Source organism: Physeter macrocephalus, chromosome 17 (genome assembly GCF_002837175.3).
Source record: "Physeter macrocephalus isolate SW-GA chromosome 17, ASM283717v5, whole genome shotgun sequence".
NCBI classification, from domain to species: domain Eukaryota; kingdom Metazoa; phylum Chordata; class Mammalia; order Artiodactyla; family Physeteridae; genus Physeter; species Physeter macrocephalus.
Window position 1 is genome coordinate 49196929 of NC_041230.1, and position 17290 is coordinate 49214218.

Sequence of the window (17290 nt, forward strand, 5' to 3'; positions counted from 1 at the left end):
GGGGACGCGGGTTCGTGCCCCGGTCCGGGAGGATCCCACGTGCCGCGGAGCGGCTGGGCCCGTGAGCCACGGTTGCTGAGCCTGCGCGTCCGGAGCCTGTGCTCCACAACGGGAGAGGCCACGACAGTGAGAGGCCCGTGTACCGCAAAAAAAATAATAATAAAAAATAAAAAAATAAATCAATTAATCAATTAATTAAAAAAGAATGAAGCCAGGGTTTTTGGCCTGAGTTATAGGAATGATGGCACTGCCATTAATCAAGGTGGGAAAATTGTGTCAAAGCTGAAGTTGGTATGTATGCATGGGGGATACTGGGGCTCTGCTGGGACTTGTTACGTTTGAGAAACCTATTTGACGTCTGCGTGGAGACAGTGTGAAGGCAGGTGGATATTCCAGAGTGGAGTTCAGGGTAGAGGTCCAGCTGGGGATATAAATTTGGAAGTTATCAGCAGCACATGGATGGGCTTAGAACTGTGAAGCTGGATGAGATCACCTAGGAAGAGAGTATGGATAGAAAAGAGGCCCGAGGACTGAGCTCTGGGGAACTTCAACCTTTAGAGAGCGAATGAGTGACGGACACTCAGCGAAGAAGACTGGCATCCAGGAATGGGAGGAGGATTAGGAGAGGAGCTCGCCCCAGAAACATGTCAAGGACAAGGGCATCAACCGTGTCAAATGCTAGTGATACGGCACATCAAATAAGGGCCCAGAAAGTACAGGGTTTAGCCTCAAGGAGATCACTGCAAACCTGGAGAACGGCAGAGTCAGCGAGTTGAGGTACAAAAACCAGATGAGGGTGCGTCCAAGAATGAGTGGAGGGCTTCCCTGGTGGCACGGTGGTTGAGAGTCCGCCTGCCGATACAGGGGACACGGGTTCGCGCCCCGGTCCGGGAAGATCCCACGTGCCGCGGAGCGGCTGGGCCCGTGAGCCACGGTTGCTGAGCCTGCGCGTCCGGAGCCTGTGCTCCGCAGCGGGAGGGAGAGGCCACAGCAGTGAGAGGCCCGCGCACCGCAAAAACAAAAGAATGAGTGGAACTGGAGACAGCAAGTATGGACAAGTCTCCGTGGAATTTTTGAACCCATCAAGATCTTCTTTTACCTTAAGCTTGTCAATTGCCTTCTGTTGCTCATAACCAAAAAAAAAGAGTCCACCAAGGAAGGAGGAAAGCAGAAGGCAAAAGAAGGTATTGAATACCTCCTATGTGCCGGGAACTTCATACACATTATCTCATTTATTTTTAATTTTATATAATAACCTGTAAAGTAGGTATTCTTTATCCTCATTTTACAGATAAGGAAACTGAGGCTCAGAGAAATTACCGACCCTTGCATTCAAACTTGCATTCAAACCCAGATCTGACTCTAGATCCTACAGCACAGCCATGGGGGGAAAATACTATTGAAGGGACCAGAGGGTGGTCACTGAAGCTCTACTTTTGCATTAATATATATGCCAGTGGCTCTCGAACTTCAGAACCGCATGGAGGGCTTGTTAAAACATGGGTTGCCAGGCCCAGTTCATCACTGGGCAAGACAGAGGGGATAATTTGCATTTCTAACGAGTTCCACTTGGTGCTGATGCTGCTCCAGGGACCACACTTTGAGAACCACCGAGCTATACCATCACACTCCCTTGCTCAGGCTCACAGTGCCCAAAGAGCCCCATTCAGAACTTAGATCACTCAGTCCCACATATTTTCAGGCTACCAGAGGGAACCTCACAGCATTAGACTGTAATCCCTTGGCCCCTTCTTTTGAATCCCTCCTGAGACCTAGCAGTGGGCAGTCATACAGCAGGCACTTCATTTAAAATGTCTTGTGTTTAAAAAAAGTCTTGTATTTAAAAAGACTCCCTGTGTTTATCATCATATAGCCCATAATCATTTATAATCATGATTGTCAATTGAGACATGGAATTCCTTGAATTCCACTACTTCAGAAACAGTTTCTTTGGGAAATTTGATAGGTATATCATCTAGGGGGATTTCTTCCCAGTTCCTGCAGGCCAGGCTGCTACAGATAGGACCATCCTGAAATTCATGTACATTTCTTGAGATTTGCAGCCTCGTGAGATAATGCGGAGAACAATCCATTGGTGCCTCACCCAAACCTTGCACGGGCCCCTTTGGGCTGAACAGCCCATCTCCCTGATGCTTTCTGCCCAGACCATAGTTCCCAGCCCTAGAATTTTGTGTCTGCTCCTCTTTGACCCTGCCTATCCTTGCCCAGCCATGGCGTGGGGCTGGGTCCCTTTTGGGTGTCTGCATCAACAGGAGAGAATGCAGGGCTGAACAGCACATTGATCTCAGCGTCAGACACACTTGAATTCTATTCCACATTCAGCCAGGCAGTAGCTATGTTCCCCCAGGCGAATTACTTGACCTCCCTGAGCCTCAGTTTCTTCTGCAAAAAAGAGACAAAAAGAGGGAAGTCCCTGGCAGTCCAGCGGTTAGGACTCGGCACTCTCACGGCCGTGGCCCGGGGTTCAATCCCACAAGCTGTGCAGTGCGGCCAAAAGAGAGAGAGAGAGAGAGAGAGAGAGACAAAAAGAAATATCTCACAGACTACTGCTGTTGATTATCAAAACTATTTAATAAATGCCCAGAATAAAGGATGGTTATTAACAGTTATTTATCTATTCATTTAGCACATATTTATTGAGCACGTACTATGTCCCAGGCACTCCGCTAGGAGCTGGGGATACAGCAGTGAAGGAAGCACACAAAAATTTCTGCCCTCCTAGAGCTTAAAGTCTGGTGGGAGAAGTCAGACAATTAGTGAAAAATAATTAAAATTCTTATTATTATTACATGACATTAAAAGGAGCTAAGTTTGTTGGACAGCGGCCAGGGCCTGCTTTGGCAAGGAGTTTGCAATTTTCAAGAGGATGGTCAGGGAAAGGCCTCATGGAGAAAATGCTCTTTGGGCAAAGACTTGAAGAAGATGAGGAGGTGAGTCGGGGACGAGAGAACGCGAGTAAAAGGCCCTGAGACTGGGGCATTCTACATGGGTTTGAAGACTAGCCAAGAGGACACTGGGCCAGTGCAGAGGACATGAAAGGAAAAGGATTAGCAATGGGGTCAGGGCGTAATTATGCGGTTTTTACTAATGGAAGTTACAAGCCAAAGGTAACTCACAGCTGCTCTGTCAGCTCACCTAGTGGCAGCTACCTAAATGACACTTTTTAAATAATTGCAGTATATTACACATGACACAACAACCCTCTGTAAGCACATTTGAGTAATCAGGTCTTTCCCTTTATTGCCAACTGTTATCAAAAGCGACTTCCACTAATACCAATAAAACCCCAACTCCCCAGAGGTGTAACTGGACCACGTGGGAAGCAGAGCTGGATCTCTTCTTGACTTGTTCCCACAGACCAGTCTTCCTCTCGGGATCTGTCCCAGCCACCGCCCTGCTGGCCGCTAGGGGGCGTTGCTCCCCACTTAACGCCCTCCTGGTCTTGACGAGGAATCATCGCGCTCCTTTAATGCCCCTTTAGCACAGGAGTCAAGGCGTTTGCAAATACGAGGGGGGACAGCAAAGGGGAATGAAACACAGCGGACCTGTTGGAAATGTGATCATCTGGGGCCCTAGGCCAGCCCTAGAATCCAGCTCTCAGCCAGCCTCCCTGAGGTAGGCAGCTTGCAGGGTGTTTATGTTCATTGAACACATCTCTGTTGGGTGAATACCATGTGCCTGGCACTGTGCTAGGCAATGGGGATATATTTTTAATAAACGAGGCATAGATCTTACACTTGACAAAGAAATCAATACATAATCCCAAAGTGGAATAGACCATTGAAGGGAATGGAGAGGTGTGGTGATAAAGAACATCGGAGTTGGTGTAAGGTGGACAGGGAAGACCTCTCTGAAGGGGTGCCCTTTAATCTGAGACTTGAGGAAGAGCGGCCTGCCTTGCAAAGATGGAACCAGGCAGGGGGAGAGGCTGTGTAAAGACCTTGACGTGTTAGAGAACCAGAAAGAAGGCCAGAGGGGCTTCTCATTGGGCAGGGGCAAGGGACCAGGTTCTCTGACACGGCGTTTGGACTTTACCCAGGCTCGAAATGGAATCCTACTGAAGGTCTTTAAGCAGGGGGGTTCCTAAATGGAACCTCCCCAAGATCTCCATCCCACACGCCCTTCAGTGCGACTTGGACACGCCCCCTCTGAGAGGTGGGGTCCACGTCCCCACCACCACCCCTCCCCCCGGTCCGGGCAGGGGCTGGGACTGCTCTCCCTAGCGCAGGGGGCGAGGCGGCGGGCTGTGTGATTCTAGAGGACATGGGGGTCCAAAGGATACAGCTCCTGCCTGCCTCCACCCTCCTGGACGCCTGCTCTGGGGAAGCCAGCCATCATGCTGTGAAGCCAACCCGAGGAGCCCAGGTTGAAAGCCCACGTGGACAGAACCACGTGGAGGGGAACTGAGGACCCCAGACAAGAGCCGACAACAACAGCCAGACAGATGAGTCAAGACGCCTTCAGAGGACTCCAGCCGCCAGCCCTGGGGAGCCGTTTGAATTCCTCCCCCACAGAATCCATCAATTCAAAAAATGCTTGTTTGACACCACTAAGTTGTGGAGAATGTATCACGCAGCATTAGGTAACCAAAACAGAGGTCTGTCAGAGCGTGAACTGGCCGGAGGCGTAAACACTTTACTAGACATTTCAAATCCTTGAAGTCTAGATGCAAAGAACAAGACCCTGAGATAAAGCAGAATGCGCTTTCTCCCCTGCCTGGGATAAAACTTTCCGGTCTGACGACGCCCCCTCACACTCAGGTGACCGACCTGCGGAAGAACCATTTCCTGTAGGCAGGAGCCGCCTACCCACAGATGGGATGGGCGGGGCCTCGCGGTGAAGGACCACGTACAGCAAACAACAGGATCACCCAGGTGGCCCTACATGGCGCAGGCGCCGCCTGGAATCGTTTCCCGGCTTTCACTCTTGAGCATTTTCAGCTTATTCGTCCAAGGACATGTCCACCTTAATTTCATATTTGTAGCAAAGCATTTGTCAAAAGTAATTCTTTTTTCCATGATATGTAACTTTTTGTCCCTTCAGTGTTTTTGCTTCCTTTTAAATGTCTTTTGCTATTTTGCCTGCTTTTACCATTTTAAAGACTTTTTTCTTTTAGCCATTTCATCCGAGTACCTCCATCTTAATTGGCTGAAAATCCCTGAAATGCTGAAATGTAGCTAGGCAAGAAAAATACAACCAGGATAGAAGGCTGCCGCTGGCCTTCAAGGAGCAGCACCCAGGGTTCAATGTCTTGTCTTTGGGACATAAAATTCAAAACCCGGAATGCAAAATTCATTCCTTGTGATGATAAATGAGTCATTTTTTTTCTTATTGCAAAATAAATACATGTTGATTGTAGAAATTTTAGAAAATACATAAGCCAAAAAACAAAGGAGGAGGAGAAGGGGAAGCAAAAGTGTGTCGGGGGGGGGGGGGGGGGGGGGGGTTAGAAATAACCACTATCATTACCCACAAAGTTATAATTTCTCATTAATACATCTTGGTAACTATCAGGTCTTAATATGTTCATTTGGTGCCAAGCCAATCTCTCTCTTGTTTTTGTTCATTCAACTTCTGTACAAACATTTCTTAAGCACCTACTAGGCGCCAGGCTCTGTATTAGGCAATGAAGCTACCACAGTGAACAGGCAATTATGATACAGCCTGATACCTGACACTGTGGGGAAAACAGAGGGCATAATAGGGATGCAGGGGAAGGCCCCCAACCCTGCCAGGTTGGGGGGCTCAAAGAGAGACGTCTAACTAGACTTCAGAGATGGGGAGGAATTAGCTAGCAATGGGAATGCCAAAGGCATGGGGGCCGGGTTGGAGGGGAACTGCAGAGAGTGGCCCCCATACTGCAGGAACTGAAAGAGGATCCTACGGCCGGAGCCTGGATTGCAAGGAAGGGAAATCCGGACATACGACCGGGAAAACGCACAAAGGTGAGATCATGAGGCCCTTTATCCGAAGAGAATGCAGACCATCTGTGGCCTGGGGTACGACTGGATTTGAAGAAGAGCAGTAGTGAAGGCAGGGAGACTAGTTAGGAGGACTCTTCACTTACCAGCCCTGGCGGGAGATGCTAGGGGTCCATGGAGAGAAGGGGAGAAGGGACAGATTGGAGAGACATTTAGGAGGCAGAATCATCAGGAATTGGTGAGTGACTGGATATGGGGGGTGAGGGGAAGAAGGTGACACATGGGTTTCCACATGGACATGTAGATATATTCGTGGTCTTAGTCACTAAGAGAGCAGATACCAAGAAATGGGATGAGGGAGATTTTGGACACATGGAGCTCCAGGTCTCTGTGGGATTCCAGCTGGAACTCAACAGTGGGGAGGTGAATGTAGTTTGTGTTTTTGTCATTCATGGCTGGTTTTCAGGTCCCCTGCATTGCATCTGTCCCTATCAAACTTTTCCATGTTGGTAATTAGCTGTTTCTCTGCTTGGATACTGGGTTTTGGACTCTTACCTAATTCTGAAGCAAATGGTTACAGAGAAAAAGCTAAACAACTTATTGTTTTGTCCACAAAGTATCAACATTCAAAACAGACAAAAACTAAGTAGTGGATTCACATAGGTGTTTGTGCTTGTAGACCCTCCACCCACGGCATCTACCAACCCAAGGACATGTCCCTCTCCCCTTATTCAAGGGACCCAGGGACCAAGGGACCCACATCACCAGGTCTGCAACCTGTTGGGGCTCAGAAGGTCACACTGCTTAGTGTCATTTAGGTTAGGCTGAGAATAACAGTCCATGAGGACAATCTCCGTATTCCACAGATGGCTGAAGACAGCTCCTGGTGGCTACAAGGCACCTTACAAAGAAGAAAGGAAGACTAAGGAAGTGAAAAGAGGCTGTCAGGACTCAGGAAGTAGGCTCAGATGACTTGAGCATTTACTGTCAGGGTAGTGGCACCGTCTTGTGCCAAAAAGCCGTCCTATGTCTACTCCTTTGAATCTCCCCTCCACCCGTGTCTAGGAGAGATCCCCCAGCAGGCTGAGCCCCACCTTTCTAGCCTTGACTGTCAAAGTGAACCAGAGGCAGAGCCTCCATAACTCCTCGTGGAGTATCTGGACATTGCTGAACCGCCACAGCACGGGTTCAGGGTCACTTTACATCCATATCTTTGGCGTCTTGAATGCTACAGCCAAAAGCCTTTTAGGTGGCTCCTTTGCCCCATTTCTAGGTCTGCCTTCCTACCTCATTTCCCACTGCACCAGGAGGGGGGCATGGTCAGCTTCCTGAATGGATTTACGTGATGCATGCCTTTGTGGCTTCAGGGAATGGACCAGAAAGCTTTCAGTCCATTAGTTTGTCCATTCATCCATCCACTTAATCCTATGTTCTGAGGATATGAGAGTAAGAGAAACAGACATGGCCCTTGCCCTCATGGAGGTTATGGTCTAGTGGTGGCAACAGCATTAATCCTGAAGCTCAAGGAGGCTGTTCCTATTCAGCAAGGCATCTGCCAAGGGAAACACAGAGAGTGTCTCCTGCATCTCTGGCCGTGTCCGGAGATCTGGGAAAAACCCAGATTCTTTGTCACATGCTCCCCTCCCCGCAGGGTACAAGAGTCCCTGTGTAAATCAGGCCCCATGATCATGCTACAGGATGCTCACATATCTCCAAGGAAGCTATACAAGCTCAATCCTAATAACGACCTGGATAAGGAATTGGAAATAATCTCTCAGCTGCTTTAAGAAGTTGCCAAGGAGAATGTTTGATTACTTGAATATTCAACTAGTATAAAAACAAACCACTCCCTTGAATTTAAAGTCACATTTGCTCTCAGTGTGCCAAGGTATCCTAACCAGGTGAGATGCCACCTCACTTCATCCTTCTCAGTGTTGCTGCATCCCTGCTCTCCCAGGTAGTTACCCTCGCCCCCAGGAGAATGTGTTTAATTTTCAGCATTTTCATTTCTGCCACTAACTATTAAAATTCCATTAAAATTGAGAGCTCACAGCAAGAGAGCTCTCAGGATTGTGCCTCTTTATCCAAGACGCCCAGAACTGGGCCCATCGTGGTGGAAGATGAGGTGTTGACAAGTGACAGCCACTCTCTGAAAGGAGAATGGACAGATGTATGGGTTATGCTTCTTAGGGTTCTCCTATTTGCAAAAGAAATTGCTTAAGTAAAATCTTCTCATCAGAAGTGATTACAAAGGAAAAGACTGGCTGATAGACTTAAATATTTAAAAATCCAAAATTTTAGAGAGATGTCACAGAACTAAAAAAGAGAAGTGTTCAAGCAGAAAGAGAGATAACAAACTGCTACGGTCAAACAATAGAATATGACTCAGCAAAGAGAAGGCACACAGCATGATGAATGGCAAACCTAGTATGCCAAGGGGAAGCAGTCAGGCTCAAAAGGCTACGTAGTGCATGTTTCCATTTATATGACATTCTGGAAAAGGCAAAACCATAGGTCAGAAAAATAGATCGGTGATTGCCAGGGTCTGGGATTGGGGAAAGAGGTTCACTACAAAGGCTTATAAGGGGATTTGGGAGGTTATGGAATTGTTGATTGTAGTGGCAGTGACACCACTGCATGCATTTGTCAAACCCCTAAAAAGGGTGGATTTTCGCTATATGTAAGTTGTAACTCAATTTCTAAAACTTAAACTATGAAAAAAAGCAGACAGAGGAAAATATTTAAGTTAAATATGTCAAACCCTGAAGTAATTCAAGTTTTTAGGGACACTTTAAGACCTAATAGACAGATAGATAAAGAATATAAAGAGATAATTTATATGGGCAAATACAAATGGCAAAAAAGCATATGGAAAAAATCCATACTATTAAATTTTAATGCAGGCTAAAGCAACCTTGACATATCATTTTAAACCTGCCCAAGTTGGCAAAATTTCACAATATATACAATATGTAATTCAGGCCAAGTTGGAGTGAAAGTAGAACCTCATTCATTAAGGGTGCCATTATAAATCAAAATGGCCTCTTTGGAAAGCACTATTATAAAACGTTTCCGATCATTTCATTCCTGGAAACTTATACTAAAGAAATGATTCAACAAAAGCAAAAAGCTATATGTCACAAATATGTTTATTACTTTCTCAGCTATTACAGAAAAATAACAACAACTAGAATCTATCTAAATGTCCGACACTAGAGAACTGCACTGTAAATTACAACATATCCACTAAAAATGACATCTGGAATACTGAGAAGAATTTGAAAATGCTAATGATGTATAGTCTTGGGTAAAAAAAAAAATAAGACACAAAATTGTATGTACAATGGTTTCTCACCATAAGCAAGAACTAAATTTTATTCCCTGTAAACAAAAAACATCCCATGTATTTCAAGATAGCAGGAGCCAAAAATATTTGGAAAACAAGTATAGGGATTGTGTTGATTTCCATTTCTCTGCTTCTTTTTCTCCCTTACCAGCCGTGTAGGAAAGTCACACCTTTTAAACCTTGGTTCCTTCATTTTTAAAATTATTTATTTATTTATTTTTGGCTGCATTGGGTCTTCGTTGCTGTGTGCGGGCTTTCTCTAGTTGTGGCGAGCGGTGTCTACTCTTCATTGTGGTGTGCGTGCTTCTCATTGCAGTGGCTTCTCTTGTTGCAGAGCACGGGCTCTAGGCACGCAGGCTCAGTAGTTGTGGCTTGCGAGCTCAGTAGTTCTGGCTCACAGGTTCTAGAGCACAGGCTCAGTAGTTGTCGTGCATGGGCTTAGTTGCTCCACGACATGTGGGATCTTCCCGGACGAGGGATTGAACCCATGTTCCCTGCATTGGCAGGCAGATTCTTAACCACTGCACCACCAGAGAAGTACCCCTTCAATTTTAAATCGAGGTAAAAATGAGTGTAAAGTATTGGGTTGGCCAAAAAATTCTTTCAGGGGTTTTCTATAAAATGTTACGGAAAAACCCAAATGAACTTTTTGGCTAACTCAATTTAAAAAAAAAAAAAGGAAAGAAAGTAAGGGGAAAAGAAAGAAGAGAAAAAGTAAGGGAAAACACTTTCTAAACTATAATGTACTATATACACAAAACGTTGCAATTACTAGGAAAGAGCAAAAAGTTAAGGGATGGTTCAACAGGAATTTGGAACACTAGTAAATAGCAGGGCTGATGACATAAGATTTTAAACAACTTCAGGGACTTTGTGTGTGTGTGTGTGTGTGTGTGTGTGTGTATAAGCTGATTCTAAAGTGAACTTTTCTGGCAGAGTTTTTAAAATTGAAAGACAAGGGACTTCCCTGGTGGCGCAATGGTTAAGAACCTGCCTGCCAATAGAGGGGACGCGGGTTCGAGCCCTGGTCCAGGAAAGATCCCACATGCCATGGAGCAACTAAGCCCGTATGCCACAACTACTGAGCCCGCGCCTAGAGCCCATGCTCTGCAACAAGAGAAGCCACCGCAATAAGAAGCCCGCACTCCGCAACGAAGTGTAGCCCCTGCTTGCCGCGACTAGAGAAAGCCTGGTTGCAGCAACGAAGACCAAACGCAGCCAAAAACAAACAAAAAAAGACAATATTTACAACCTAATTTATTCCCCAAGCTAACTTTTAACAACTTGAAAAGTTTCTTTAATTTTCCATGTTTTGGATAGTTCTCACACAATGGCACAATGTTCTCGATCAGTTAAACTGTCTGGATAAATCTGATTTAAGGATGTGCAGTATGTGAAGTCTGGAAGCAACAGTGAAGAAAAAATATAATTATCACAGTGTCTTGAACACACATGTTATTGAACAAGTGAGTGAATGAATGATCGAATGAATAAATATGGACAAGGGCCAGGGAGGATTTTTTTAATCACAGTGGCAGGCTTGTGGATAACTGGGTGTCATGGACAGAACACAACTTAAGAAATTCCAGGTTAAGAGGTTAAGACGGTAATTGAAATTGCATCTCAAAATTTCCCAGTCCTGACATCTAACACAATGAGTAAAATAGTTAAACAAGCAAAGAACCAAAAAGTCATCAGTACTATTCAAAGAAGACCGAAGGGGTAAACCAATGAAAGATCAATTATGGAAAGAAACAAAAAATTCTGGAGCAAAGCAAAAAGTACAACATGGCATGGCTCTCCAGCCACCCTCATCGCTCAGAAGTTCTACCTATAAATCAACAAAATCTAGGGAAGTTTTACTTAATCCACCAATTCTTATCTCTTTCTCTTCTGATATAAAAATAGGGGAAAGGGCTACTGGGAAGAAATAGGGAGAGATCAGGAAACAACAGAGAAAAGTGAACAGATAGAAAGGAAGGCTCCAAACCTATATGCTGAGTTTGAAAACAAAACATAGGATATCCCAGCCCCTGGAGAAATGGGTGTACAGCCCCCCAACCCTGCCAACTGAGTGTAGTGAACTTTGATCCAGGATGTTTGGCATAATTTAGAAGAGAGAATAGAGTCCAGGCAACAGACAGCATTTTTGTGTGGAGAGGAAATAATCTGGCTTCACATAGGGTATGGAAAGAGTCAGGAAGTCATCCATGCTATGTAATTGCAAATAGAGTGTCCAATCAGAGCTGCCCAAGCATAAGTAAAATGGAAAGAAATGTGATAGAAACTGTGCAGACTTACTGCAAAAAAGAAAAGAAAAAAGGAAGAAAGGAAGGAAGGAGGAGAGAAGGAGGGAGTGGGGAGAGGGAAGGAGCGGGGGAGAGAGGGAGGAGGAGGGAGAAAGGGGGGAGAAGGAAAGGGGGGGAGGAAGGGACAGCAAATATAAAACAAAGAATTCAACCAAGGAGAAAGCACGACTCCAAAAAAAGAAGGAAATCCCTTACAACTACTTCGTACTATACAGCAACAAATAAGAACATGAATGTCAATAAAACAAGAGCTCCAAAGAAGAAAATAAAACAACAGAGTGAGATGCTCTAAATAGAGACTGAAGAACTATGAAAACAAATTGAGGACCAAAACAACAACAATATTATGGAACTAAGACATAATTCAGGACAGCAAAGAAAGAATGGATCTTGTGCTAAAAATTGAATTACTGAAATAAAAAGCTTGCATTACAATTAAAATGACAAACATTTTTAAACTGTTAGAGAGAAACTAACAGATATGGAAGACAAAAAATATCCAACATATGGATATTTGATTCCTTAAATTAATAATCCAACAAAGATTAGAGAAGATGTACTTAAAGACCATACAGTGCAAATCATTTTTCTGAAATAAAGAGAGGAATGATTTTTTAGCTCTAAGAGCACAGTTATCCATTGCAGGAAAATTTTATTCAGAATGCTCAAATATATCCCAGTTAAACTGGAATTATATAGAATCAGAAAGAATCATTCCAACACTCAGGAACAAAAATAAATTACCTACAAGGAAGGAAAAAAATTCTAGCTATCCTCAAACAATTCCACAGGGACTTTCCTGGTGGTGCAGTGGTTAAGAATTGCCTGCCAATGCAGGGGACATGGGTTCTATCCCTGGTCCGGAAAGATCCCACACACCGTGGAGCAACAAAGCCCGTGCACCACAACTACTGAGCCTGCGCTCTAGAGCTCACATGCCGCAAACTACAGAGCCCGCGCACCACAACTACTGAAGCCCACATACCCCAGAGCCTGCACGCCACAACTACTGAAGCCCGTGGTCCGCAACGAGAGAAGCTACCACAATGAGAAGCCCACGCACCGCAATGCAGAGTAGACCCTGCTTGCTGCAACCAGAGAAAGCTGGCGCAGCAATGAAGACCCAACACAGCCAAAAAAAAAAAAAAAAAAAAAAAGGATTAAAAAAACAATTCCACAGCAGCACTCAATGCCAGAAGACAATGGAATCATGTCTACAAAGTTCTAAATGAAAACCAGTGTATCTTGAGAAGGTTACGCCCAGCCCATGTTGTTATTCAAGCCATACAGGACCCATAAGTCATTTGTGAAACAATGACTTAAATAAATAATTGAGGAATGCAAAAGAAAAGAGCTGGTGATGAGCACTGAATCTATTTAAATACAGAATCAACAGTAAATATGTTTTACTATGGTTTCTATGGGAAATAGATTTAGATAACTGAATATGTAATATGTAAATACATATATTTACTGAATGTGAATGTTATAAGCCTGTAAAATTAAAAATAATTGTAGTGTAACTTTCAAAAATCAGGAAACAAAAGAAGTGATAGGAAGAAATGCATAAATGTTAATGCCCCCATCTTTCTTGGCAAGGATTACTTATACTAGCTAAAAACTAAAACATGTAGCTTTCACAAATCTCCAACCACTTAATTCACATTCCTTTTCCCTCTCTCTCTCTCTCTTCCTCCTCTCCTCCCTTCTTAAAGGAATATTTTATTCTATCTCTTGTGATAGACACATTTATTTAAAATTCAACAATTCTTTCCAGTTCACTATAATTTCTTTTCTTGTATTGAATTTCAATAAAAGTAAATTATCAAACTGAATACTTTTTAATAAAATAGCATTTCATTTAAATAAAATATTTATATCTATCCTCTACTATATACATATACATAATACGTAAAAATATGTGCATGTATACATTAAAATCTATCTGGAGCAGGATTCACTCCATGTTCACCAAGGTTAACTCCAAGCGGTGGGATTTTGCCTTTTTTCATGTGTGAACTTTTCTGCACCTTTGATCTCTTTAAAATAAGCACGTTATCCGTTTAAAAAGACAACAGATTGGTTGTATTATTAAGTACCGATACCAGAAGTGTTAGAGGCAGAGAGGAAGGAAGGGGGATGTCGGGTGGACAGAGAGAGAACAGAGGAGAGAAAGGAACAGGGGGGACCAGAAAGAGGAGAGGGCAGGAAGGAGGGATGAGAGAACGGGAACCGCAGGGGGCGCAGAGGGAGGAAGAGCAGAGAGTGCGGAGAAGTGGGGAAGGGAGGGGAGGGCGCGGAGGGGGGCGCTGGGGACCAGCAGGAAGTGCTGCCTGGCCGCAAGCTGACCTACTTTTCTTGGGCCGATCTGTCTGCAGCCAAAGCTACTGTTGAGACAGCCGGGTGCTCGGTGAGACTCGCAGGAAGCCAAGCCGGATGCCCACCACGGCCTCCTCCTCCCTACGCACAGAGGGCTGTCAGTTTCATCAACTCCAGCTTCCCCAGAAAAGCCGAACTCCCTTCGCAGACAGCGGGGCCAGGCTTCTTGGAGAGATCAGGGAGTTTCGTCTATAAACCCGAGTCCCCCCCATGGAATTTCCGGCCAGAAAGCAGATTTCCTTTTCCCTGGGGCAGGACTAGACCCCTGTGCTCTGGGACCCTCCCTCTAACACACACACAAACACACACACACACACACACACACACACACACACACCCTCCTGGTCTGGGCCAGACCCTCCCTCTAACTAACACACACACACACACACACACACACACACACACACACACACACACACACACACACACACACACACACACACACACCCTCCTGGTCTGGGCCAGACCCTCCCTCTAACTAACACACACACACACACACACACACACACACACACACACACACACACACACACACACACACACACACACACACACACCCTCCTGGTCTGGGCCAGACCCTCCCTCTAACTAACACACACACACACACACACACACACACACACACACACACACACACACACACACACACACACACACACACACACACCCTCCTGGTCTGGGCCAGACCCTCCCTCTAACTAACACACACACACACACACACACACACACACACACACACACACACACACACACACACACACACACACACACACACACCCTCCTGGTCTGGGCCAGACCCTCCCTCTAACTAACACACACACACACACACACACACACACACACACACACACACACACACACACACACACACACACACACACACACACCCTCCTGGTCTGGGCCAGACCCTCCCTCTAACTAACACACACACACACACACACACACACACACACACACACACACACACACACACACACACACACACACACACACACACCCTCCTGGTCTGGGCCAGACCCTCCCTCTAACTAACACACACACACACACACACACACACACACACACACACACACACACACACACACACACACACACACACACACACACCCTCCTGGTCTGGGCCAGACCCTCCCTCTAACTAACACACACACACACACACACACACACACACACACACACACACACACACACACACACACACACACACACACACACACCCTCCTGGTCTGGGCCAGCCTCCCAGCATCTGCCGGGACTTACTGACTGACAGGTTCAGGTTGTCAGCTCAGGCAAGTCACTTGCTGCCTTGGAGTTTCATCTTACTTGTTTTTTAGATGGAGAAAATGCCATCTACATCTCATGGTCAGGGTGAGGATTAAATAAAAATAATGTGTGTGACAGTGCCCGGAATGGCAGCAGGCACTTGGTGGGTGCTCAATATAAATGCTGGTTTTATCCACTCGTAAGGAGGCTGCTTCCTAGGGGACACAGCTGATGGCTCCAGGTGCTGGCGGATGCTACTTTATCCACACATGGTCAGGAGTGATTTATGTCATCATAGTTACCTAAGCCCTGAGACATGAAGTAACGAACTGCTTGGGAAAATGCCTTCATTCTAAAATATTCCATATGAAGTAGTTTGGCCCCATGCCCACCACCTAAAGAACTATCTTTTGGATTATTGGTACAAAAATAATAATAATAATAAACACTTACAAAGCAATCTCTGGGATACGATGGAGCGTGCCAGAGTGAAATACCTCTCTTAGCCTCTCAGCAGCAACCACCAGGAGGAAAACTGATACTGAAATAAGCAGCGGAGCTGTGATTGGACATTTGTCATTTTGGGGTCAAATGTAGGGGGGCGTCCATGACCCCTTTTATGGTTAATGTTATCTTGATTTCTTCTGGGGAAATTACTTCATCTGCACTGTACCATCTCGGGTGACTGAAAACCAAAGTCTCCTGCCCTCCCTAAGCCAAGGAGTGGGTCCATGACCCCACTGGCCAATTGGACTCTCCCTCCCCCAGGACTCGGAATCATGAAGGGAATGTGCAAGGACAGAAGAAAACAATCACACCAATAATAACAATAATAATAACAACAGTGGGTTTTTTCTTTCTAGTCGTGGTGCCCTATCTAGGTTATCATTGCTTCCACCACCAGCACCACCCGCAACCCATGAGCCTCATGTCTGTCCCTGTAGGCCCACCTCTCTCCAGAGCTCCAGACAAAGCAACCCAGCTGACAGCTGGACAGCCATGACCTGATGTCCCAAGGGCACTGACATGCTTAAGACTGAACACCTTGCCCTCCCCTCACCCCTAAACCTGCTCGTCTCCCGTGTTCCCTGTCTCAGTGCGGGCCACCGCTGTTCACCCAGTTTCCCAATGGAAAAACCTGGAAATTATCCAAGGTCCTTCCTTTTTCAGCCCCCCCATCATCTCAGATGGATGAAACCCCCCATCCATCTGGTCTCCAGGTATGCCAATTCTGCCTCCTAAAGAGCTTCTAAACCCATTCCTCTTTCATGGGCCTCAGTTCTTCTGGAAGATGGCAATAGCTTCTCTAGGAAGAGGCCTCCTGCCTCTGGGCCTTTCTCCTCCAACCCATCTTCCATGTTGTAGTGAGGGCGATCTTTCCGAAATCTTCCATCTGGTTATGTCAGGGGCTTGAAACGCTTCAATACTGTGCCCCTTGCTCCTCAGTAAAGCCCAGACTCCTTATCATGATAAACAAGGTCTTGCATCTCTTGGCACTCTGTCCCATTTCTTGTCATCTCTCAACACTCCTACCCAAGCACTCTTCTCTAGCTATATGAAATTCATCACAGATTCCTGTACATTTTTTGAGCCTCCAAGCTTTTGCATGTGTTATATTACTCTGCTTAGAATGCCCTTCACCCTCTCCTCTACCTAGGAAACTCTTCCTTGTGTTTTACGATGAGGCTCAAACATCCCCTATTCAAGGAAGCCTTCTCTGAGCCTCACAGGCAGAATTTATCACTCCTTCTGAGTTTCCATTACACCTATACCCCAATTCTACTATGGAACCTATTTTACCATATTGGATTTATCCTGAAAGTCAGGTGTTAACCTGTCCCCTTCGACCAAGACACCACTTCAAAGAGTAGGATGAGTGAATGAGTACATTCTGGTTGGAGATGGGGAAAGGAGATAGTCTTAGGTTTGCTTTTATCCCAGGCAGATCAAGGGAAGCTGGTTTGAAATGGGCCTCTTTACATTTCTGAGAGTGAATAAGATGTAAGCCTGGACCTGCAGGCAGCCATTCTGCCACTATGAGGTAAACACTG